General features: G+C 41.9%; 1 protein-coding gene across 1 annotated transcript in view; it reads left to right on the top strand.

The window, feature by feature from the left end:
• LOC127008067 (uncharacterized) overlaps positions 1 to 19,632 on the top strand; it is a 34,294-nt gene extending 14,662 nt beyond the window's left edge. Inside the window, exon 2 of the mRNA XM_050879620.1 lies at positions 19,510 to 19,632. The gene's annotated coding sequence lies outside the window, so the exon portion shown is untranslated. The remainder of the gene's footprint in view (positions 1 to 19,509) is intronic.
• Positions 19,633 to 26,611: the final 6,979 nt, after the last annotated feature.

Below are 26,611 nucleotides of genomic sequence, written 5' to 3'. Positions count from 1 at the left end.
ATCGGTGCGTGGGGAGGCAATTAAAGGCAACTATGAATATAGATTAAAACCACCTCGCCTAACATTCTGATCCCATAAATGAATTAAAAATAATAATTATTGATTCCAGTATTTATTTCAACTTAATCTGTAGGTGTAAATGTAAGCTAATCTACACTAACTGTAACCCAACGACAGCAAAACACCTGCGCTCCTCAAAACTCATAGTTTACATAAATCCGGTGGAGAACCTGCTAAAGGTCGTTCTGCGCCTTGTCAGGCCAAGCGGCTTCTGTCCGGCCCCCCACCTAGCTTAACATTAGGGATTACGTCCCGCCAGGTGGCAGTCAAATTGGGGTGGGTGATGCGCCAATATGAGGCTTGCGAACAAACATTGAAAAGAACACCAATGGGTAAAGAACTCTTAAGAACTCAGATCAAAACATGGAATAACTATTGGAATAGATATCAGGATGCATACATGCTTTTGTAAAATAATTTACTAGCAGAAGAGGAGGAAGATGAATATGAAAAACAAAGTCTTAAGTATAAGGTAGGGCAAAATCAAGGTTTTGAATACACACACACAAAAAAAAAAAAAAAAACTCGAATCAGTGCTACGCAACCCACCACCTCCACTAACCCAAACTAACTCGGAGGACTAAAATTACCTAACATTTCAACATAACTTTTCACCGGGGAAGAAAATTGATACTCCTTCTGGGATAAATTTCAGATCTTAATCCACCAGAGGGAAGACCTAACCAACGCAGAAAAATCAACATGTTTAATGGGTTATCTAAAAAGGTCTGCATACGGCTTGCTTTCAGAATTATCCGTAGAGGGGAAAAATTATGAGGCAGCTCTGCAGATATTGAGAAAAAACTACGAAGATAAAGATTAAGTAATACGAACATTCTTATATAAATTAGCAGATCTACCTTAACCACAACACAGTTATAAGACCTTAAATGATTTCAGAGTAGCCCTTAGTTGTACATTAACTTGGAAGTACATAAACCAGCCTGTGACACTGACTGGGTCTTCAGTTAGCTAATGCATTGCAAATTGCCCAGTCAACTTTGTGATCAGTTATACCGAAGATTTGGTAAGAATTAATTTGTATGTCCAGAAACTGAAGAGGGTTTAATAATAACAGCGTGTAAACATTTACAGAGGTTTAAAAAAACTCAAAAGGAAATTAAAAATAAATTCCTCCTGATTAATGTTAAATCAAAATTTAAAAAAATAAAGCCATAGGAATTTTATTAGGAAAGCGGACGTAGGCATATATGCTGCTTCATAATCCTCACACAATAAAACCCAAATTCAATGAGAGCAAAGGAGCAAATCCTCCAAACAAATCTCAGAATACAGGTGCAAGGAATCAGTATTGAAAATACTGTCTTTTGCCACGAGGAACATGCCTCCTCGAATTGTAAAAAAAAGTCCAGATCTGAACACGAAGATAGCCAGAGCCATAACCTCAGACATGTACCTCAATGGTCTAAGTTCCAACCATGTCACGTCAGACTGCTCCTTAATCTTGAAAACATTTCTGAAATGCAATTAGATGCCATAATTTTGCACTGGCCCCTTGAGAATATATCTGAACCTACAATAGTGTAAAAGCTCGCACCAACCAAGTTAAATCTCGGTCGTGCTCACCGCTGAATTGTGACTAAACCATAAGTGTAATCATGTTTGTGGGTGGGGCCCAGAGATCTTTCATCAGCCCTGATATACTTCGTCAGTTGAAGTTACCAGTAGTTTCAAAGGTAAATTTAGCTATATCAGGTTATTGCCTATAAAGAATATGAATCATTAGATAAAGTGAGACCTCTGCACAAGTGGAATATATAAGTTCAAAGTGAAGGCTTTCGTCAACAATATGAATATTAATATCACTGTCAGAGGATTAGAGATATCAGCAAAACATTTTAGGGAGATGGGTCTTGAATTGGCTATGAGTGATTATAGAGATGTAGAAGGACCTTATAAACTAATCATCGTTACAGATTACCTTGGACGTTTTTTACAGAAAATTGCTAAGAAGAATGGAGTCTCTGTGTTTCCCAGTGCCGGTGGAAACATAACCACAGCCCCCATACCATACTCTAACACAGGGGTTCCCAACCTGGGGTGCATGTATTTCAGTGGTACTTTTGCTCTTTTCAGGGGGTACATTGGGTCCGAGAGAATAAACAATATTGTACAATACATGGTGTTTTAATCTTAATTCAAATTGAACAATGCCATTGTTTTTTTTTTCAATTTCCTCATTTTACTAAGCAAAACTTATTTAAATTATATCATCAGTCTACACATACAGATTTCTTTATAAAATAATATGAAAATATTACAATTTCACCGTTTTTTATCCTAAATTTTTAGGGGTACACGGGAACCTATAAAAATGCCCAAGAGGTACAGAGGAACAAAAAGGTTGGGAACCCCTGCTCTAACACATCAGATAAAGAGGTACTCCCTTGTTATGCCCAACCCCTCTTAATAGCCCGACTTGGAGCAGAGCCTGATTCAACTCAAATCAATGAGATCAGAGAAGAAGAAAGTTATCCCATTATTAAGCTCTGGGACTTGGAGGCAATTGAAATAAACCTTGATCAACCATCACCTGAAGACTGAATTGCCAATAACCGATCTAATGATATTATAAAGTACAAAGATATTAAATATGAGGTTGGCTTACTTGGAAACATGACGCCCCTGTATTAATGTCAGATTTTAGTAGGGCAAAAATGCAATTGGGTTGTATGTTGAGGAAACAAAGAGAAGACAAAATGAAATTAACCTGCTATGATAAAATCATCAAAGATCTAGCAGTGGGTTTCTCTGTAAGGATGGAAGGAGTAGCTAGTCAGGAAGTAGGGCACTACTTACCCCACCATGCCGTGCCCAAAGACTCTCTTACAAAGCCAATAAGAATAGTATGCAATTGCAGCCCCAAAACTAAAAACGAAGCTAGTTGGAGTGATTTTCTTTACACAGGATCTAACCTCTTAAGAGAATTTAGGAGATGCTCTAGTTAAATTCAGAACTAATGAGCATGCTTATGTAGCTGACATCTCCAAAGCTTTCCTAATAATAGGTTTGTAGGAGGAGGATCGAGATTTTACAATGTTCCTCTAACCAGGAAACATTGACAGGGAGGATAGCCCACTAGCCACCTACAGATTTAAATCGGTACTGTTCGGTTCATGTAGTAGTCCCTTTCATTTAAATAATACTTTACAATATCATTTCAAATAAGCTAGATGTCCAGAATTAGGGCAATCTTTCTATATGGATAATCTACAAGGGACTACCTCTTCCGAAAAAGAGACTATAAGAATTTATAATTTAGCCAATAAGGAGTGTGACTGACCCTGTATGCCTATACAGAGTCGGAATACTAACCTCCCAACTCTATAAAATTATTCTCTAAGATTATAATACTTATATTTCCAAGAACATCAACCAGTATTTTGGATGCTCTGAAACACTAAAACAGATGAACTTGGGTTAAAATCCCCCATATTCCTTGAAACTACACTAACCAAATGAGCTCTGTTGAGTTAGGTCTCCAAAGTAGTTGACCCCTTAGGGCTGACAAAAGGCCCAGGCGTTAAAGATAGATTGGGACACACCCCTGGGGGAGGAAATATTAGGGAATAGGGCCTTACCAAACAGGAATTTAATAAATTAAATCAAATTAAAGTCCCCATGCAGAAAAGTCTGTTCAAACAGGGAGCATCCTAGACAGATACATGCATTCTGCGATGGCTCCAAAATTGTCTTTGGTGCAGCGGTTTTCTACAGGATCTTAAATAAATGTAACTTGGTCCTGTCAAAGGCAAGGGTGGCCCCAATTAAACCAAGAACGCTGTCATAAATGGAATTGACTACACTAGTGCTGGGCATTAGGTTAACTCACCATGTCAAAGAGTTATTAAATATTGAAGTGTATGTTTGAACTGACAGTAAAATTTGCTTACATTAGATAGGATAGGATACTTGTCAAATCCCATATCTTAAAAACCGTCTAAGCATAATTAAAGTTATAGGGTCCACTTTCTTATAAACGTGTATCAAGCAAAGAAAACCCGGCGGATCTTCTGTTCCGATGTACAAATACCCTCAAAATGAAAATGGGGTTATGGTTCCATGGTACGACCTGGTTTATAAGCGGTGAAAATTGGCCTGAACGGTCTACACTATGCCATAAGTGGTAAAAAAATGCTGCATCAGACCCATAACCAATGCATCATCCGGTAATTGACATCTACCGGTTTTCTACGCTACATAACTTAATGAGGACCACAAAGTAATTTTTTAAAGTCACTAAGAGAGAAAACTCGGATCCATATAAATTTTGGGTCAAAATAATTCAGGGATAAATCTTTAGGGATGAACTGCAACAACCTACCTCGACTAAATATAATAAAAATAAATTAACAACTCTAGGTCTGTATCTAGATGAAGAGGGTATAATAAAATGCCGAGGTAGGATTCAAAATACAGGCTCCCACACTCCGACTGCCATTCCATATTAATCTCAAAACACTAGTTACCCAATTACCCAATATCTCCACCTATCAACTCGACACAATCTTCCAAACACCTATCCCCTCTTCTTCGACAACACTCAGTGTCACCTTTTTCAACACTAAATATCCTCGGTCTATCCTTAACTCAAAATCTTAACTGGAAATTTCACATCTCCTCTCTCACTAATTCAGCTTCCTCGAAGTTGGGCGCTCTGTATCGTCTCCGCCAGTTCTTCTCCCCCTCATAATTGCTATCCATATACAGGGGACTTGTCCACCGTATGGAGTATGCATCTCACGTGGGGAGGCTCCACTCACACAGCTCTTCTGGATAAAGTGGAGTATAAGGCTCTTCGTCTCATCAGCTCTCCTCCTCTTACTGATAGTCTTCACCTCTTAAATTCCGCCGCCATGTTGCCTCTCTTCTATCTTCTATCGATATTTTCATGCTGACTGCACTTTTGAACTTGCTAACTTCATGCCCCCCCTCCCTCCCGCGGCCTCGCCACACATGACTTTCTACTCAAGCTCATCCCTATACTGTCTAAATCCCTTATGCAAGAGTTAACCAGCATCTTCACTCTTTCATCCCTTACGCTAGTAAACCTGAACAATCTTCCTGGCTGAGTCAACAGAGTGACGGCGTCGCGATCAGGAGGACGCGAGTTCAATCCCGCCCGGTGCCACCAAGCTGGGATTTTCAGCCGCCGCCGAATGGCTTAAAACTATCCACATGCTGTCCAGAAGACCACCTATCAACCCGAACTCTAGATTCTAGGATTAAAGATGAGCTCCGGAGGGCAGCAAGAGCCAATGCAAGATGGCACCACTACAAACACTGCCTGCGCCAGAACGGGCTGGGCCGACCATCAGGCCCCACTGGAAGAAGCCTACCGGCGCAATAGGTCATGACGTAAAAAAAAAGAAAAAAAAAAAATATATATATATATATATATATATATATATATATATATATATATATATATATATATATATATATATATATTTATTTATTTATTTCCTCCTGCCTACGACTTGAACTCTTTCAAGAGAAGGGTATCAGGACACCTCTCCTCCCGAAATTGACTTCTATCGGCCACCTTCCAATCTTTTTGGGGCAGTAAGTAGCGGGCTTTTTTTTCATTATTGTTTCCTTTTTTGTTAAGCCCTTGATCTGTCTCCTTTGCTGTAAAAAACAATCACCCAACCAATATTAGAAGTCCATAAAAATACTCTACGCGGAGGGATGGCAGACACTTAAGCCTATACAAGGAAACAGTACTGGACACCCCAGGGTAGGCAGGCATTAAAACGCTTCCTCAAATCTTACCAGACATGCAAGCGTTACGAGGGGCGACCTGTCAAGTACCCAGGGCCACCTCAGCTTCCCCCTGACACTATAACTGGGAGCAATCTCCCCTCAGGAAATGTACATATGTATATTCACCTGTGCCTCCACAAGGGCGGTACATTTAGATCTTGTCGAAGATTTGAGCGCCGAAACCGGTGATTTACAGCTAGGCAATCATGCCTAAGGCGTTAGTGATAACGCCACTAATTTTCTAGGTAGCTCCCCCTTTTTATTAGAGCTTATGAACCACCCTCTGGTAAAAACAATCACTGGAGGCGAGAAAGTGTGTTTGAACTTTTATAACTTCTCGAGCAGCTTGGCAAAATGTGTTCACAGAAAAGAATGATAGGCATACTAAAGAATTGCCAAAGAAAGACTCTCCATCGGACAAAATTGACCCTGGCAGAATTGAGATCTATATTAAGCGATTTTTTTTTTACAACAAAGGAGACAGCTCAAGGGCACAAAAAAAGGAAACAATAATAAAAAAGCCCGTTTCTCGCTACTCCCCCCAAAAAAGAATCAAAAGAGGTAGCTGAAAGATAGGTCAATTTCGGGAAGAGAGGTGTCCTGATACCCTCCTCTTGAAAGAGTTCGAGTCGTAGGCAGGGAGAAATACAGAGGGAAGATTGTTCCAGATTTTACCAGCGTGAGGAATGAAAGAGTAAAGATGTTGGTTAACTCTTGCGTAAGCGATTTGGACAGTAAAGGCATGAGCTTGAGTAGAAAGTCGTGTGCAGCGAGGCCGCGGGAGGGGGGGAGGCATGCAGTTACAAAGTTCAGAAGAGCAGTCAGCGTGGAAATATAGATAGAAGATAGAAAGAGAGGCAACATCGCGGCGGAATTTAAGAGGTAGAAGACTATTAGTTATATGAGGAGATCTGATGAGACGAAGAGCCTTAGACTCCACTCTGTCCAGAAGAGCTGTGTGAGGGAGCCCCCACACGTGAGAGGCATACTCCATACGAGGGCGGACAAGGCCCCTGTATATAGATAGGAACTGCGCGGGGGAGAAGAACTGGCGGAGATGATACAGAACGCCCAACCTCGAGGAAGCTGATTTAGCGAGAGAGGAGATGTGAAGTTTCCAGTTGAGATTTTGAGTTTATATGTCTTAACTTTATCGTCCCCCTCCCCTCTTACACTCATGACACATATGTAGCACTTATTAATTACATGTATAACATCAGCCTGGGTAAGGAACTTATTTTGATGGGAGATTTTAATCCACCTTCCATCTCTTGGAATGATACCGTTCCTGACCTTTACATTAGTGTAACTGATGCCATGTTCTATGCCCTTTTCCTAACTCTTGGTCTTCGTCATTTAGTTTTAGAACCCACTTTTACAACCTCAGGCAATTTACTAGATCTCATCCTTTCTACTGAATATGACAATACAAGACGTCAACACTTATCCCCCCATTTCCCCGCTGTGGTCATTGTGTTGTCAAAGCCTTATTACTATTCCAAGGCAATACCCTCCATGACAGAGCTAGGCCTCCCTTGTTGAACTGGGCTCGAAGTAAATACGACAAGATTCGTAATGCCCTGAGTTGTGTCGATTGGGACTTTGAACTTATGCACCTTGATGGTGACATGTCAATGCCATTAATTTTGTAACACACTCTTTAAACAAGCTTGTTGATATGTATGTTCCTAAAAAGAAACTTTCAAGTAAGACTGTCCCTTGGGAAAAGCATATCCCTCGTAACATAACCAAACAGCGCAGTAAACTCTGGAATGAGTATAAACTACTTAGACAAACTTATGGCAGACACCACCACCTAGCTCTTCAAAAACTACTATTCAAAGCTAATGAAATCAATGCACAACTAAAGTATCTAGTCCTCCAGTCCAAAATTAATTATGAATCTAACCTAATCGAACAATGCTATGCTAAGCCTAAACTCTTCCATTCCTGTATAAAAAAAAAAAATATCGTTCTAAAGTTGGTCCTCTCATGAACAATGGCATCCTCACTGACAACCCGAACTTAATGTCTGAACTGTTTGTAAATGCTTTCTCATCAGTCTTCATTGTTGAGACTCCGTCAAATATTTACTCTGATCAGGTCTGTCGTGGCACTCTTTCCTCTGTCCTGTTCTCCCCTTGGGACGTTGTGTAATGGCCCGAAATGTACTGCAATTGTAATGGTATTTTTCCCCATGTAAATAGAGTTAACCTGGGATGTTTGCGCAACCAGTTATATATGTATGTGGGTTTTTCATGAGAGAGAGAGAGAGAGAGAGAGAGAGAGAGAGAGAGAGAGAGAGAGAGAGAGAGAGAGAGAGAGAGAGAGAGAGAGAAGGGAAATAAGGAAGTACACAAGAGAAGGAGAAAAGAATGACAAGTATGGGAGAGAGAGAGAAAGAGAGAAGTTTGAGAGAGAAGGGAGAGAGAGAGAGAGAGAGAGAGAGAGAGAGAGAGAGAGAGAGAGAGAGAGAGAGAGAGAGAGAGAGAGAGAGAGAGAGAGAGAGAGATTTACATAGAATTTACATAGAAAATCAGACCACACAGACCCCATGGTCCAGACTTGGTGGTCTGTCCTTAAACCTAAGTGATTTTACATTAATCAGAAGACTCCAAAACGTTGCATTTCTACTCTAGTTGATATTAAGTTGAAGGAAGTGACGGTCGAGCTTATTTTTGAAGGAGTCAATCGTGTTACACTGGACCACTGATGATGGGAGCTTATTCCATTCTCGCACTACAACGTTGGTGAAGAAAAATTTGGTGCAGTCTGAATTTACTTGTCTACATCTGAGTTTTACGCCATTGTTCCTCGTGCGCAAAGTGTCATCGATCATAAACAATGTTGATCTGTCTACATTCGTGAAACCATTAAGTATTTTAAAACATTCGATCAGTTTTCCTCGGAGGCGACGTTTCTCAAGAGAGAAAATGTTAAGGGTAGAAAGCCTTCTTCGTAGGATTTGTTGCGCAAGGAAGGGATAATTTTCGTTGCCCGACGCTGAACACCTTCTAATTTAGCAATATCCTTTGCATGGTGGGGAGACCAAAACTGTACCGCATATTCCAAGTGGGGTCTGACTAAACTGTTGTAGAGCGGAGTATTACATCTTTATTCTTAAATAAAAAGTTTATTTTAATGAAGCCCAACATTCTGTTCTGTTTATTTGATGCATCGATGCATTGCTGTGAGAATTTGAGGTTTGACGCGATTTTGACCACCAAGTCCTTGACGCATTGAACGCTTTTGAGTTTAACGCCGCGCATTTCGTAATCAAACTTCTTATTCCTCGTTCCAACTTGAAGGACCTGGCACTTGTCTACGTTAAAGGGCATCTCCTATCTATCCGACCAAGCTGAAATTTTGTGCAAATCCTCTTGGAGGCTTTGCCTGTCTTCGTCAGTGAGAACCGAGTTACCAATCTTGTGTCGTATGCAAATTTACTAATTCGGTTATTGAGTCCAACATCCAAGTCGTTGATGTAAATAATGAAGAGCACTGGGCCAAGAACCGAGCCCTGAGGGACGCCACTAGTGACCGGCGCCCACTCTGAGTTAAATCCGTCAATCACTACTCTTGGTTGTCTGTTGCTCAACCAATTCGCGATCCATTGGTTTACCTGACCGTCAATACCTATTTGCTTTAATTTGTAAAGTAATTTATGATGCGGGACTTTATCAAACGCTTTCTGGAAATCAAGATAGACTACGTCCAGTGATTTGGTTACGTCATAAACAGTGAAGAGGTCGTTATAAAAGGTTAATAGATTTGATAGGCATGATCTTTTGTTTCGGAAGCCATGTTGTGAGTCCCCAATTAATGAGTGGCTTTCAAGGTAACTCACAATTTTGTCTCTAATTATGCCCTCAAGTAGCTTACCTACAACCGAAGTTAGACTAATGGGCCTGTAATTACCTGGTACTTTTTTGTCTCCTTTCTTAAAAATCGGTGTCACGTTAGCCTTTTTCCAATCTGAAGGGACAATGCCTTGTCGCAAGGTCATATTGAATACGGTTGTGAGGGAGGAGAGTATTTCGCTCTTTGTTTCTTTCAGCAGAGTTTGATATACTTTATCAGGTCCAGGACTTTTATTTGTTTTAAGTGATTTGAGGGCTTTAAGGACTTCATCGGGTTTTATTTCAAAGTTAGACAATGCATGCTCGGGAATTACATTAGTACTGGTGTTGGTGGTGGTGGTGGGAGGACTGTTATTATTAAACACCGAGGAAAAGTAATTATTTAATAGGTTTGCAACGTGTTGGCTGTCAGTCACTAGTGCACCGTCGCTGTTTGTTAAAGGTCCAATTCCACTTCTGATCGCCTTTCTGTTGTTTATGTAACTGAAGAAGGATTTCGGATTATTTTTACAGTTGGCTGCAATATTTTCTTCATATCTACGCTTTGCCTGATGCACTAATCTTTTTACTCGTCGCCTTGCATCATTGTAAAGTCTAATGTTTTCGGGCGTGCTTTGGTCTTTCTTAACCTGTAAGACAATTTTCTCTCCTTGACTGAGTGTTTAATTTCGCTATTAAACCAAGGTGGACTTTATTAGTGTTAATTCGCTTCGCACAAGGGTACAAATGTGTCCTGCTGAGTGAGTAAGTGATTTTTAAAGTTTAGCCAGGCGTCCTCTGCATTGCCGTCATCTGATAGTTGTATATCTATTAGTTTTCGTCGGATTTCTACGAAGTTGGCTCTTTTGAAATTGGGCACCTTAACTTTATTTTCAGTCACCGATGTTTGAGCTCTAATGTCAACGCGCACTTGTTTATGATCGCAGGAACCGAGGTGTTCTCCTACCGTGACATTACTGACTAGGTTATCTTGGGTCGCTATAACAAGGTCAAGTATGTTATTTTGTCGAGTTGGTTCAGAAACCATTTGGCTTAGATAATTTTCCTCTAGAAATTGATCATTCTATGGGACTCACCTTCTGTACCTGACAGTGTCGCCCAGTCGATATGGGGAGGTTAAAGTCTCCTAGTATCAGTGAGTCGCTGTTATTAAGTGACTGCCTTAAGACGCTGTACATTTCAAGATCGCCATCAAGTGATTGCCCCGGAGGCCTGTAAGTGACAGATATATTTAAATTGACTTTTGCAATGTTTACTCGCACGCACAAATGTTCAACGTTACTGTTTCTTGGTGTTTTGTCAGTAGGTTGCAAGTAGCTTTTGACAAAAGGGCGACACCACCCCTCTACGGTTTACACGATCATTGTTGAAGAATCTGTAGCCATCTATGTTGTATTCGGAACTTAAATCAATATTAGTGGTGTCAATAAATGTTTCGGTTATAGCAATTACGTCAAAGTTTTCTGTCAAAGCAAGACATCGCAGTTCATCAAACTTGTTTCTTAGGCTACGCGCATTGAAACTAAGGACTCTTAGGTTATCTTGAAGCTTGGTAATAGAGGTACTGGAGGGTTCAATGTTACGAGTCTGTTGCGGTGTATGGTGTCTATTTACACGGGCGGGATGGAAGGACGTGGCTGAGAGTCGTGTTTTGTTTTTGGGGGGTTACGTACGGCGTTGGTGAGGATCCTTCCAAATCTGGCTGCCCTGATGGGGACAGGTGTATGCCGTCCCTTTGGAAAAGTCTACTCTGGCCGTAGAAATCGTTCCAGGCGTTAAAGAATTCGACGTCAAGCTCTCCGCAGAGAGTCTGCAGGCGGTTGTTGAGGCTGAAGGCCTTACTGTAGAAGTCGCCCTCATCCCATGTCCGTGGTAGAATTCCTGAAATCATAATATTAGGGGATTTAGACTTATACTGCTGGATGAGCCTACGGTACTTGTCCAGCAGTTCCTCAGACCGGGTCGTGGTGACGTCGTTTGTACCTGTGTGGAGAACAAAGAGTGAGTCATTAGAGGCCACAGCGGAGACCTCGTCCAGGGCAGCTGTGATGTCGTCAACACCAGCTCCAGGATAACAGTAGTTACGCCTACGACGGGGGACTCTGCCACAGAATTCAACCACCTGATGGCGAATCATAGAGTCACCGACCAAGAAGGTGCTCTGTTCCTCGTCCTCCTCCTCCAGTATGGCAAATCTGTTGTAGCAATGAGTAGGATAAATGGCTCTAGGGGCGGGTCTGGCTCCTCCTCTCACGGGGGTGAAGCATTCAGCGTCAGCTCTACCGGTTCCCTGTGACGTGCCTTCTTCGGAAGGTGGCTGGGCATCGAGTGCAGGTGAGGAGGGTGATGAGGCGTCCGTTGCAGGAGGGGCGACGATGTTGGCCTGATAAACTCCTGCAAGGTATCAACAGTACTTGTTAGTTCGGTGATCTTCTTCTCGCCAGCCGTCAGCCTTTCGTCCTGTTGAAGGAGTCTCGTTTCCATCTGCTGTGTCAACAGGCAGATCTTGCAGACGGTCGATCGTCCTGAGAAGAAATGACCAGAGAAGTTTCCTGTGCAAGTCGAACATTTCTTTAGCGCCATCTTGGTAAGGAGGAGAGAGCAAGTGAGTAGTGTTTATCTATATATTTGCTTTGCTTTTTCTTTTTCGTAGGGCAGAGGGACGCGTGCGTGAATAAGCGAGAATAAGTGAGAGAGAGAGAGAGAGAGAGAGAGAGAGAGAGAGAGAGAGAGAGAGAGAGAGAGAGAGAGAGAGAGAGAGAGAGAGAGATGGGAAGGCGTAGGAGGGAGATAGGGATGGAGGGAGGAAGAGGGCGAAGGAAAGGGGGGGAGAGAGAGAGGGGGGGAACGAGATAGGGAGTGAGGAAGGAGAGACAGAGAGGGGCAAGTGGGGGGGTAGTAATGAGAGAGAGAGAGAGAGAGGGGGGGGGGGGCAATGGAGAGGGGAGGCGAGAGAAAAGGAGGAGCGAAACGCGAGGGACGAGAAGGAGTGACGCAGGTGATGAAAAATTTAGAGGATTACTGTGTCTCTGGGGAATAATCTGGTCAAGTCAGGTCAGGTAAGTCTGAACACCTGCGTAGGGAGTGGCGTCGGAGTGGAATCTGGAAATATATAAAGAATGTGGCGGAAAGAGTGTAACACTGTGTTTTGTGTATATGTGTATATATGTTTTACAGGGCGCTACGGCGAGAGGGTAGATACAGGCAGAGAGAGGTAGTAAAAATAAGGGCAACACTTAATCCTGTCCAGCGAAGCACGTGGTCGCACAGCAACCAGCACACCTCTGCAGGCAGCTAACTCGGTTGACAATAAGCAGTACGCAGCACGACGCGAAATAGCACACGGCACACAGCACAGCAAGATCTACAGTACAGTTCAGTACAGCACACGAGAGAGAGAGAGAGAGAGAGAGAGAGAGAGAGAGAGAGAGAGAGAGAGAGAGAGAGAGAGAGAGAGAGGGAAGAGATGGGTGTTGAAACAATTAAAGAGGCCTGTTGTGCTCCCATATCTCCCCTACAATCTGTAGTGTCAACAAAATTCAGAGGTGTCAGGGGTCAAAACAGGGTATCGTTGCCAAAAGTGGTCAATCTGCCTTCTTTTAATTATTGCGGGAGAACGGTAAATATTCATAATGGAAATAAAATACCAGTGACCTTATATTGATATTGGAGGCCTACCAAGGAAATCTCAGGTCTCAAGCAGGCCTACCCTGCGACCATGGCAGTTTGTCACTCCGTGACGTCACACCAAGACGTTTTGGGGCCGAGACTAACGCCCCTTCCTCGCACTAGGTTGTGGGTAAAGACTATAAAAGAAAGACAGGAAAGCTGAACGAAACTCTGTGAGCAGCTGGCGTCGGCTCGCTAGATGGCATTGGTGTAATATCAACACCCATGACCAAGACCAAGACCCCAAGTCTGTTTGTTTAACTTTGACACGTGGAGTACCTGACACGCCTCCCCCTGGGCCACACACGCAGCGCTCACCTCCACCGCCTGCGCTTGGCCCCCGACCCTCACTGCCCAGGGAGTCACTGCCCCTGGTGCAGGACCGTCGAGAAGACCAATGAGCACCTCCTGCTGCACTGTGTACTTTAGATAATCTATAAGTTATGCCTGGTATTCATGTTTGCTTTCCTCTTCTTTAAGTTATGTCCTTGTGTAAGACAGGTATAAACCAATTTATATGGCCTAGTATTATGTAACTTTTCTAAGTGACTACTTGTCTATTTGTTGTGTAATTTTCTTTATTATTCTTATTCCTATATTCTTGAGATTATTCCATTGCATTACTGCCCTATTATCTTTCTTTACTTTGTGTATAATTATGAGACCAATATTTCTTTCTCATATTTTCTTCTGCTTGTGTGTCTGTTTTCATGCATTTTCTATAATGCACAATGCGTGTCATAAATCTACATGCCAGCGAAGATTTGTTGTATATAATTTTCTAGACAAATACAACTGCACTGCACATTTATAGCATGTCTCTGTCAAAAAATACACTAATTAGTTAAGTAAATAGCTGTGTGTGTGTGTGTGTGTGTGTGTGTGTGTGTGTGTGTGTGTGTGTAAAAAAAAAGTTACACTTCATGAACTATCGTCTTTGTGGTTATACCAGCCATCATTGATGAAATATAGCATATAGTAATCATATAATACATAATGGATTATGAAAAAGTAAATATTGTTCATACATTATGTAAAAAATAAAATCTACGTATATGATACAAACTAGAAAGCGATAAGGTCACAGGAAGATGAAGAGGAAATCGTACACCTGCAGACGACGTACTTGATATAGTTTGGCGTCGGCTCAACAGATGGCGCTGCTAGTCCATATCTGCCTCACATTTTCTTTATCGTTGTTAGATAGAAGCTTTCCCATCTTTCTTTTATAGTCTTTGGGTTGTGGGAGCGAGCTCATTCTCACAAGCGACATCGCCCTTTCAGGTGAGGAAAGAACTGTCCACGGTGTTCAACTCACTTTTGCTATAGTACTATAACTGAAACTGGATTCTCACGAGTGACATCGCCCCTTTCAGGTGCGCCAAAGGCAAGCCTGACAGATGGGAAGCTGGGCGTCGCCCAGACCAAGGCCAACATGCAACATGCCTACGAAGAGCCTTTGATGATAATGGGTGACTTCAATGGACATGTGGGGTTCAAGGAACACAAAAGTAAACAGGAATGGGGAAGTGATTATACAATGGATGGAAAATATGGATTGATTATGTTAAATGATGACGAGAGGTGGAGGGAGAAGTGACATGGAGCCGAGATGGACAACAGAGTGTAATAGATTATGTATTAGTGACAGACAAGGTGTACAATAGGTTCCATAAAAATGAGGATAGATGAAAAAAGGAAGAATATGACCTTCAGACCATAAACTGATAGAGTTGGAATAAAGGGTAATAGAAGAAAAGAGGGAGTTCAAGAAAAATGATTGTATTGAGAGGGAGGACTATAAAACAGATAAATCATCACTAGAAAACTTTAGGAAAAAGCTAGAAGAAAGTGTGACGAGGAATAAGGTGGACAGTATAGGAGAACTGGAGAAAAAATGAAAGAAACAGCAGATGCAGTGCTAAAAAGTGTATATAGAAGAAGAGAGAAAAGCTAGGGACGGCGAGGAACCAGCATGGATAAACGAGGAAATAAGGAAAGAAATAAAAGAAAGGAAGAGGTTAAACAGAAATAGGAGAAATGCAAAATGCAAAAGAAGAGGAAGAAAGGTGGCAAAAATTATATGTAGAACAAAGAACAAAGGTACAATTAAAGATAAGGAAGGAAATGTACAAACAAGAGGAGAAGATAACAAAGGAAATTAAGTATAAGAAAGATGGAGGGAAAAAGATGTGGGAGTATATAACAATACTTAAAGGGTAAAAGGTTAAGGATAAATAAACTTTAAGGATATATGGGGAGTACGTAGTTGAGCTGGAGAAAGGAAAGGTGGGGAGGAAGTAAAAGGTTTTGGAGTGGAGTTTACAGAAAACATGGAAATTATATAAAGGAAGTTTGGAACACAGAGAAGAGAGAGGAGTATGTAAGGGAGTATAAACAGGTAAAAATGGACATAGAGGAAAACCAGGCTGTAAGGTTGGAGGATATTAATGAGCTGAGGGCAGTGGGGTGGCAGCACACTGAAAAATGTGGACTAGAAGTGAAAGAACACATGGAAATGACAAGAAGGGTGAAGGGGAGATACATATATCTGGAAGAAGAAAGCATAAGGGAAGATAGAGTAATTAAATGTATCAATAGAATGCAGAATAAAAAAGCAGTTGGAACAGACAAAATAAAGCCAGAATTGTACAAAGAATTTGCAAAAGTAAAGTATTACGGAAGGTGTTGGTTGAAGACCTTGGGGCAGTATTAGAGACAGGAGGATACCAGAGGGATGGAGGGACTCTAGGACAGTCATGTTACCAAAGAAGTGTAGACCAAAGGTTAAAGAACTAAGGCCAATAGCTCTGACAAATGTAGGGTACAAGCTAATGATGGCTGTGATTAGAACTAGCTTGGAAGACCACATTAGGATAAATGGTATAGGCAAGGATACACAGGCAGGATTCACAGAGGGAAGCCGGATAGAAAACATCCTATTTATTCTAAGATATTGTGTAGAAGGAGCATATAAGATGAGGAAACCATTGATAGTAATCTCGATAGATTTTGCAAAGGCCTATGATAGTGTAAGAAGAGATAAGTTAATAGAAGTTTTAAAGGATAGCAAGGTAAACCCAGATATAATTAACTTCATAGCAGGAGTTTATGTAGGAGATAGAACTAAGATAGAGATAGATAAAGAAGAGGAGGAGATAGAAATAGAAGTGACCAGTGGATTAGACAGGGATGTACTGCCTCAACTACACTGTTTAAGATGATTACTTTTAAAATAATTCAGGAGCTAGAGGAGCTAGAAAGTGGGTACAAAGATGAGGCATTCAGGATTACCTCACTCTTCTTTGCAGATGATGGCATGCTTTTGGCAAATAGTGTAGGGGAAGCAGTACAGGTGATAGAGAAGATGGAGACTATAGCTAAAGAATATGGACTAAAAGTAAATAAGCAGAAAAGCAATATTATCATTTTAATATGGAAAACAAACCAGAAAATATAGGGGCATTAGTGTTGGGGATAGAATTAAATATTTAGGAATAATAGTCAATGACAAGAGGAACTGTTTTCAAATGCAAAAGGAAGAAATGTTCAGGAAAGCGAGAAGGTTAGCAAATATGACATACAATGTAATTGAAAAGAGCTGTTCAAGAATGTTAATAGGAAAGACATATTGGAAAAATGTTGCACTGCCATCCATCCTGTATGGGGTAAATATAATAAACATCACAAAGACAGACATAAAAAGTTGCAGAGGATAGAGAATGGGGTGTACAGGAAGATTTTGAGGGCACCAATGTATGCACAGGAAGCAGTACTAGGGGTGAGATAGGAAGCTCCAGTGTTAAAACAGGATAAGGGAGGGACAGTGGAAGTACTTAAGGTATGTTTTCGTGGAAGGAAATGATTTGGTGAGAAGGGTGGGAGAGAAGATGATAGAGAAGAGACAAAGTAGGTGGGTGAAAGCTTTGTTGAATGAACTGAGAGCAACAGAGGGACTGAGTGTGAATGTGAGGAATGAGACAAAGGAGAGTATAAAGCGGAGAATGAGAGAGGTGGATACAAGAGAGTGGAAGAGGCAAATGAATGAGAAAGCAAGCCTTAAGATATATAGAAAATGGAGACAGGAGTTGGGAGGACAAGAGGAGGTATACAACAACAACCAAGCCTCAGAAGTGCTATTCAGATGCAGGACAAACAACATGCAACTAAAAGACAGAAACAGACACCGGCAAGAGGAAACAAGTGTGACATGTGTGAAGCTGAAAACGAAGACCTGCGACACTTCCTGCTCTGGTGCCCGGCCTATGCAGAGGAAAGAGCAAAGTGCGTGAGGCTGCAACAGCCTTACGAGGAAGAAGAGGACGACACCATTGGAAAAATTTTATTTGAAAATGAACACACCGAACAAACGAAAACAACAGTACACAAGTTTTGGAGAATAAGATTAAAAAGAATGAAAGAACAAGCAAAATAATAGACCCAGACAGTAGACACATCAGGAGTGCTGTTACAAAGGCAAAACTCCTGACCGACTACTACTACTAGGCCTGACTCTCCAACGGGTCACCTGTACAGCAAGAGCAAGAGAGCAAACACTTTGAAGCTGCGTTCTGGAAGCTGCCTGTGGAAGGACTGACGGGCTCTAGAGGCTGTGGGCCCACAGCCCAATCTAGCCCCATAAAATACCCACGAAGAAGAAGAAGAAGAAGGAAGGAGAAGGCCAAAAGGGTGGTATGTGTGTCGTTCTCAGGGGTAACAATGGATAAGCGCAAACACTCACAAGTTTTAGTTAGGACTTAATTAAGGTGTGGAATGGTGGAGTCTGTGTTTCCCCGTGTGGGTGGAAACAGTTATTATGTCGGTGCTACTTATTCCCATGTGTGCATGTTAGTTTAAGGTGTTAATGTTAACCTGTATTCATGGTATTTACAAATGTAATTAGTGATGTAAGATACGTAAGTTAACCTCTAATCAGTGGACCCTGTCTTATGACCCTTAGTTCACCATCAGAATCTCTAAAGAATAATTACCTCAAGTAACTTTCTTAAAGTCGTGTTACCTATTTTACTTGGGCAGGTGATGATCCTGTGTGCGATAATGATGCCTCATAAAACTGGGTGAATAAACTACTAATTTTGCTCGGTGGTTTAAATTATCAACAATTAATTCTACTTTGAGGTATAATGAACCTACATAATTCATTAAAAGAGTGCCCATGAACGGCACAACAGTTGAACTCCAATTGAGGGGCCCTAAAAGTAGATAGCTTAATGGGGCCTGGACCGCTTTCATCCTAGAGTTTTAAAGGAATATGCCTCAAGTTAGTCTACCCTTTCTCTTACCTCTTTAATCTATCCATGTCCTCTGGTACTCTACCACAATTATGGAAATTGTCTCATGTGTGTCCCATCTATAAGAAAGGGTCTTGCAGTGATCCCTTAAACTAAAGACCAATTAGTCTCATCCCCATTCCATGTAAGATAATGGGGAGAGAGAGAGAGAGAGAGAGAGAGAGAGAGAGAGAGAGAGAGAGAGAGAGAGAGAGAGAGAGAGAGATGCATCTTGTAAATCAGCTATATATAATGTCTACATTTTTTTTTTCTTTTTATGGCAGGTTTTTCACAGTAACTCGGGGTTAGGGTTATGTCAGGTTAGTTAGGATAGATATGGTCAGGTTAGGTTTAGTTGCAGGACAAGTATATTTTTCTGGCAAACCAATATATACTTTCCGAGGCACTGTAAGTGGCCAGTGGCAAAAGCTGGGGATTTGGAACAAAAAAGATTCATTCAAAACATCAAAAGATATGACAAGTTAACATTTTCATCCATTATTATTGGTGGGGAGTACCGTGAATATTCACCAAAATTCATGCAAATAAAGAAGGGAATTGTGTTCAGTAAGATTTCCCTCTAAAGTATTGAAGGGAATTGTGTTCAGTAAGATTTCCCTCTAAAGTATTGTCACTGAATTTTTTGTCATCTGCACAGATTTCATTTTTTTTCTTTCTTAACCTAGGTTTTGAATTGAATATGAAAATGTTTATATTACTATGTATTGTTTCAGAAAAGACATACCACTTGTCATTATTTTCTGTGTCTGTCCAGTTGACATGCAACTTTACTTGACTGGTTGCAGTGAAGCATAATATTGACAATTAAAATTCATCATCAGGTTCAACTATACTGTTGAGGAATATGAGTTGGCCTGCAGACAAAGGTTTGCAGAAGACAACATCCTGTATGAGTCGCTGAGGACCAGAAAGCATGCCTCTGGACTTAAGTGTGCTGAGCAGCGGAAAGTTTTATGATGGGCATGTCACTTCCAGTGGGATGAATAAGGCAAGTGATTGTTTTTGATTGATCATATGTTTGAAAGTCTGCTGTTATCTGGAATAAATAAAAGCCAAGATTTGAAATTAAAGTGGTTATGTGTTGAAGAATGTACACTTTTGTGGCATTTTGTGTTCATGATTTTCTCATCAGCTTAATAATGATTTATTTTGATAATTCAGTTAGTAGAGGAAAGGGAGAAGGGATTGATTTCATTGCTGTAGTATAAGGTATGCAATGGTATACTGATTAGCAATAAAGAGATCCCACTTTTCCTCATGTAGGAGAGAGATAGACTGCTTCTTTTATGCCAGTGTCCCTACCCGCTGCTCATTAGTGGCAAGGTCCAGCTCATTGACAGAGGTTGTGTCCCAACTACCTGGAGGAGTTAAATTTAATACAACTTAAATACCACCTCAGGTCCTCAAGGTGATAGGACGTGCTCTGGCTAGCTCTTGGGTTGACCGTGTCTGGTTGGATGAGTTACAGTGGTGCAGTGAGGGGAGGAGGCTTGGCCGGTAGGGTACAGTTGAGTTGGTGAACTCTCTCTTGGAGAGAATTGAAGAGTTGGAGAGGACTGTGGAGGCCATGAGGAAGGAAAATAGAGTCCTTCATTCATCAGGTCCCCAGACAAGCGATGTACATAGTACACCGTCACAAGATGGGGGCTGGCAGGTAGTCAAGAGCCATGACAGCTGCTTAAGGTTGAAGAGGACCAATCTTGTGGGTGTGTAGTGCCGCAACTCCTTCCAGGCTCTCTCTGAGCTGAGGGAGGGAGTGAAGGAGCAGGAGGTGAAGGAGATGACAAATCCCTGCCCAGAGGTAACATTTTGGTTGTTGGGGATAGCCAGGTCAGGTTGTGAGATAGGGCCTTCTGTGCTAAAGATAGGCCATGTAGGACCAGGGTGTGTTTTCTGGGGGGATTAGGGATGTCAGCCAGGGTAGAGTCGTGAATGTCAGACGAGGGAGTCAAACCCATCGCCTGCCTGGAGCGTGGGAAGGAACGACATAGGCAGGTTAGGTAGTGAGCAGCTTCTGCGCCGCTACATGAAGGCTCTTCAAGAGTTATGTCCAAAGGCGGGGTTCCTGTGGTGTGTGGGGTTCTGCCAAGGTGCCATTTGGTTGTCCAGGGCTATTGCATTAAACTGCAGGTTGGCAGATTATTGCAAAGCCAATGGATGGACATTTGTCGACACCTGGAAGTTTCTTTGGCAAGAACCACCTATACCAAAGGGACGGAGTTCACCTTTCATGGGAGGGGGTGCAGATCCTGTCTGATGCCCTTGAACATGGATTGGGGGCCCTGCAGGGTTTTTTAGGGTAAGTAAGAAGGGGCCTAAGATGGCAATACCAAGTGGGAACACTAAATGTAGTAATAATAATAGTGGCTGCAGGGTAAGGCAAGGGGTAGGTCTAAATGTGTACTATACAAACAGTAGAAGTATTAGGAATAAGATAGATTTATTGAGGGGAAAGGCGTGCGTAGAGAAATTTGATATGATAGCGATCACAAAGTCATGGATAAACACTGCAGACAGACACTTTCTCCCAGAATTAGAGATTGAAGGGTATAAGTTATTCCACCAGGATCGAATAGGCAGGAAGGGGGGTGGGGTCGCACCTTCGTCAGAACAATCTAAGTGTGTCATTAACAACTCAATCAAGGAAGATATCAATACAGAATCCCTCTGGGTAGAAACAATAGGTAGGAAGGAGAATCGTGTCATAAGAGTACTTTACAGACCGCCCAACCTTACCAGGGACAGTAGCCAACCCCTTTTACAAGAAATTAGTAGGGCGTCAAGATATAGGAATGTGTGTGTAATTGGGGATTTCAATTATAGGAACATAGAGTGGGATACTTTATCCGAGACCAAGAGGCACAGGATTTGTTAGATGTGATACAGGATAGTTTCCTTAAGCAGTTAATTAGAACATCAACGAGGGAAGAAAATATTTTGGATTTGTTGTTAACTAATAGAGAGGACATAATAAGCAACATTGAGGTTGGGGATTCATTTGGTAACAAGTGATCATAAGGAAATTAGATTTAATATTAAATGGGAGGATAGAGTCAGCAGTAACAACACATTAATACCTGACTTCAGGAAGGCAGACTACGAGGGGTTAAGAAAACAGCTGCAAAGGCTTAGGGGAGTGATATCAGAAGTAGGTCAGGACCCAGAGCAGGGAGGGGCGTTAATCTCTGGTGAGGTCACTAGTCAGGTCAGTAGCTTGGAGGGTGAGTACAATAGTCTGGTCAGGGAGATTAAACTAGGACAGAAACAGTTAATACCTCACAGGGAAGTCAGGTTAACAGGTAATTACCCGCGATGGATGACAGACAGGTTAAAAACTGAAATAGGAAGGAAAAGAGGACTATATGTTAGAGTCAAAAGGGGGGAAACTCACCTAAGGGATAGTTACAACGATTTAGCTAGAGCAGTAAAGAAGAACACACGTATGGCAAAACGTAATTATGAGATTAGAATTGCCAGGGAAGCAAAGACCAATCCAAAGGGCTTCTTCCAGCTTAATAACACCAAGGTTAGGGATAAGATAGGGCCGCTTAAGTCGGGAGAATCACTGATTGATAGAGACGAGTAAATGAGTGAGGCGTTAAATAGGTATTTCTTAACTGTATTTACCAAAGAAAGATTAGATGATATACTTCAGGGAGAACAGATCTACAGGGGAGAAGAGGTAGAAGGATTAACCGACATCAACATAAGTAGGGAGCTCGTGATTAGACAGATAGATAGACTTAAAGTCACTAAGGCCACACTTAGATTATGCTGTCCAGTTTTGGTGCCCACACTACAGAATGGACATCAACTTGCTAGAATCAGTTCAGAGGAGGATGACCAAGATGATTCAGGGGCTGAGGAACCTCCCATATCAAAATAGGCTGAAACATCTAAACTTACATTCACAAGAAAGACGTAAGAGTGCGGGAAGATCTGATAGAAGTATTCAAATGGGTCAAAGGTTACAAACAAAGGCGTATATAAGTAAAGTACTGAGAATTAGCCAGCAGGATAGAACTGCAATGTATTTAAATTAGAAAGTATAAATTTAGGAGAGATATAGGCAAGCATTGGTTTCATAATATGGTGGTGGGGGAATGGAATAAACTATGCAATAACATAGTTAGTGCAGGGACGATAGCTTGTTGTAAGAGCAGACTGGATAGCTACATGGCCGAGTACGACAGGTGGCAGTGAGGTGTGGGTGCAGTAAGGAGACGGTACTGGAGCCGTGACGCCCAGATTGAAGGTAAACGAGGATCAAGCTTCTACCTGTAATCCCTAAAACTACACCTCACCCATCGTGAGTAGTGGAGGGATTCTGGAGTTGCCCTGTGTAGGCCACTCAGCCTCTTGCAGTTTCCTATGTTCTTATGTAACTTTGAGTGACAGGTTTTCTATAGCACAGGTGCAGGGTTCACAAGCAAAGATGAGTGCCAAACAAGTTGCAGCTGTGGTTTAAAATCTGTTGTCATTGTTGTGATTGGCCTTGTATGGAAGCTCGTTGCATTTCTCATACTGTAATTATTATGCCTTATAAACAGATCAAATGCTGTACAGACTGGACCATGATGGGAAGCCTCGGAAGCTCGTAGAAGTCTTTTGAGGAGCTTGCTCCTGTATTACATCATCATCACACCACACCAGTCCCAGTGGAGGGCATAGTGGATGTAGTGCCACTTGGGAGAGGTGTCCCAAGTTTCCTATTGGTGAAAATCTTGAACATGTAATGATGCCAGGTAATTATTGTAGTTTTGTGTTTTACTCTCTCTCTCTCTCTCTCTCTCTCTCTCTCTCTCTCTCTCTCTCTCTCTCTCTCTCTCTCTCTCTCTCTCTCTCTCTCTCTCTCTCTCTCTCTCTCTCTCTCTCTCTCTCTCTTTCTCTCTCTCTCTCTCTCTCTCTCTCTCTCTCTCTCTCTCTCTCTCTCTCTCTCTCTCTCTCTCTCTCTCTCTCTCTCTCTCTCGCTCTCTATCTATCTCTCTCTCTCTCTCTCTCTCTCTCTCTCTCTCTCTCTCTCTCTCTCTCTCTCTCTCTCTCTCTCTCTCTCTCTCTCTCTCTCTCTCTCTCTCTCTCTCTCTCTCTCTCTCTCTCTCTCTCTCTCTCTCTCTCTCTCTCTCTCTCTCTCTCTCTCTCTCTCTCTCTCTCTCTCTCTCTCTCTCTCTCTCTCTCTCTCTCTCTCTCTCTCTCTCTCTCTCTCTCTCTCTCTCTCTCTCTCTCTCTCTCTCTCTCTCTCTCTCTCTCTCTCTCTCTCTCTCTCTCTCTCTCTCTCTCTCTCTCTCTCTCTCTCTCTCTCTCTCTCTCTCTCTCTCTCTCTCTCTCTCTCTCTCTCTCTCACTTCAGTTCTAGGAAAGCTACTCGAGAGCATAATTGACAAAATTGTGAGTTACCTTGAATGCCACTCATTATTTAAAGATTCACAACATGGCTTCCGTAACAAGAGATCCTGCGTATCAAACCTATTGACCTTTTATAACGACGTCTTCTCAGTTTATGACGTAACCAAATCAGTGGGCGTAGTCTATCTTGATTTCAAGCGTTTGATAAAGTCCCATCATAAATTGCTTTATAAATTAAAGCAAATAGGCATTGACAGTCAAGTAAACCAATGGATCGCGGAATTGGTTGAGCAACAGACAACAAAGAGTTGTGATTGGCGGTTTAACTCAGAGTGGGCGCCGGTCACTAGTGGCGTCCCTCAGGGCTCAGTTCTTGGCCCAGTGCTCTTCATTATTTACATCAACGGCGTGGATGTTGGACTCAATAATCACATTAGTAAATTTGCAGATGACACAAAGATTAGTAACTCGATTCTCACTGGCGAAGACAGGCAAAGCCTCAGAGGATTTGCACAAAATTTCAACTTGGTTGGATAAATGGAGATGCCCTTTAACATGAACAAGTGAGGTCCTTCAAGTTGGAACAAAAAATAAGAAGTTGATTGAAATCAGCGGCGTTAAACTCTGGCGTTCAATGCGTTAAGGACCTGGGGATTAAAATCGCATCAAACCTCAAATTCTCACATCAATGCATCGATGCAGCAAATAAGCGAACAGAATGTTGGGCTTCATTAAAAGAAACTTTTATTCAAGAATAAAGATGTAATACTTCCGCTCTACAATAGTTTAGTCAGACCCCACTTGGAATATGCGGTACAGTTTGGTCTCCCACCATGCAAAGGACATTGCTAAACTAGAAGGTGTTCAGTGTCAAGCAACAAAAATGATCCCTTCCTTGCGCAACAAATCCTCTGAAGAAAGGCTTTCCACCCTTAACATGTTCTCTCTTGAAAGCGTCGCCTCGAGGAAAACTGATCGAATGTTTAAAATACTTAATGGTTTCACGAATGCAAACAGAACAAAATTGTTTATGATCGATGACACTTTGCGAGCGAGGAACAATGGCACAAAACTCAAATGTAGACAAATAAATTCAGACTACCAAATTTTCTTCACCAACGTTGTAGATGCGAGAATGGAATAAGCTCCACCATCAGTGGTCCAGTGTAACACAATTGACTCCTTTAAAAACAAGCTCGACCGTCACTTCCTTGAACTTAGTATTAACTAGAGTAGAAAAGCAACGTTTGGAGCCATCTGATTAATGTAAAATCACTTAGGTTTCAGGACAGACCACCTAGTCTGGACCATGGGGTCTATAATGGTCTGATTTTCTATATATCTGTAAATCTCTCTCTCTCTCTCTCTCTCTCTCTCTCTCTCTCTCTCTCTCTCTCTCTCTCTCTCTCTCTCTCTCTCTATCTCTCTCTCTCTCTCTCTCTCTCTCTCTCTCTCTCTCTCTCTCTCTCTCTCTCTCTCTCTCTCTCTCTCTCTCTCTCTCTCTCTCTCTCTCTCTCTCTCTCTATTTACACTGGATATATATTTTTGATTGTATATTTTTTTTAATTATTTTATTCTTATTTTATTTATATATTTATTATTTTTTTTAATACAGGGGATGGCCACGGCAGAAGAGACTCCATCTATTACTGTCCTTACATTTCCTCCTATCATCCTCTAAACCTCTTACACTCCTCTCGCTCCTTTCTCTCACATACTTCAGCACTCTGTCCTCCCATTTCACTGGGGGTCGTCCTCTTTCAGTCACCGCATCAACCTTACTCGTATACATCCTCTTCATCTTTTCACTCTCCAGCATCCTTTCCTTTTGGGCAAACCATCTCAGGATACTGCGTTTAACCCTCTCAATCTTTCCACATTTCATAACTTCGTCTTTACTAAACGTACCATATTTGTTATATACATCATCATCATCATTTCATCGACCCCTGCTCCTAGGAGCTCCCACAAGGGGATGGCCACGGCAGAAGAGCTTCCATCTTTCTCTGTCCAGACACTCCCTCCTTGCCTGCTCAAAGTTTCTCAAAGATCTTTCCCCCCCCGCCCGAACGGACTCTTGCACCCGATCCCTTCATTTCTCTGGAGGTCGTCCTCTAGCATTCCCCCTCTATCTCACTCACCACCCTTCTGGTCATCTTACTCTCCTCCATTTGCTCCATGTGGCCAAACCACTTTAAAGTCTGTGCTACACTTCTTCCACCCTCCACCTTCTTCCCTTCACCACTGTGACACATTCCAAAATGCACGTACACACTTTACTTACTCATTCCATCCATTCTACTCACACCACAAGCACTCCTCAAATAACTCATTTCCACTGTCTGCACTCTAGACCTCTGACTTTCATTCCAGGCCCACGTTTCACTTTCATATGTGAGGGTTGGTACTATTATTGTATTTCTCAAATCCCTCTTTACCTCCATGCTCTCACTTCTTTAATGGCCAGGATTTTCTATTCTCTTTTTTCTATTACTCTCTTGGTCCCACACGTCCTCTGCGTGTATCGAAACACACGAGAAATTAATCACAACAAGGAGAGGGTATTCCCCGGCTGCCTGGG

This window comes from Eriocheir sinensis, chromosome 4 (genome assembly GCF_024679095.1).
Source record: "Eriocheir sinensis breed Jianghai 21 chromosome 4, ASM2467909v1, whole genome shotgun sequence".
Lineage (NCBI taxonomy): Eukaryota > Metazoa > Arthropoda > Malacostraca > Decapoda > Varunidae > Eriocheir > Eriocheir sinensis.
Note: the sequence above shows the minus strand (reverse complement) of the source record. Positions and strands in the feature narration are given on the sequence as shown.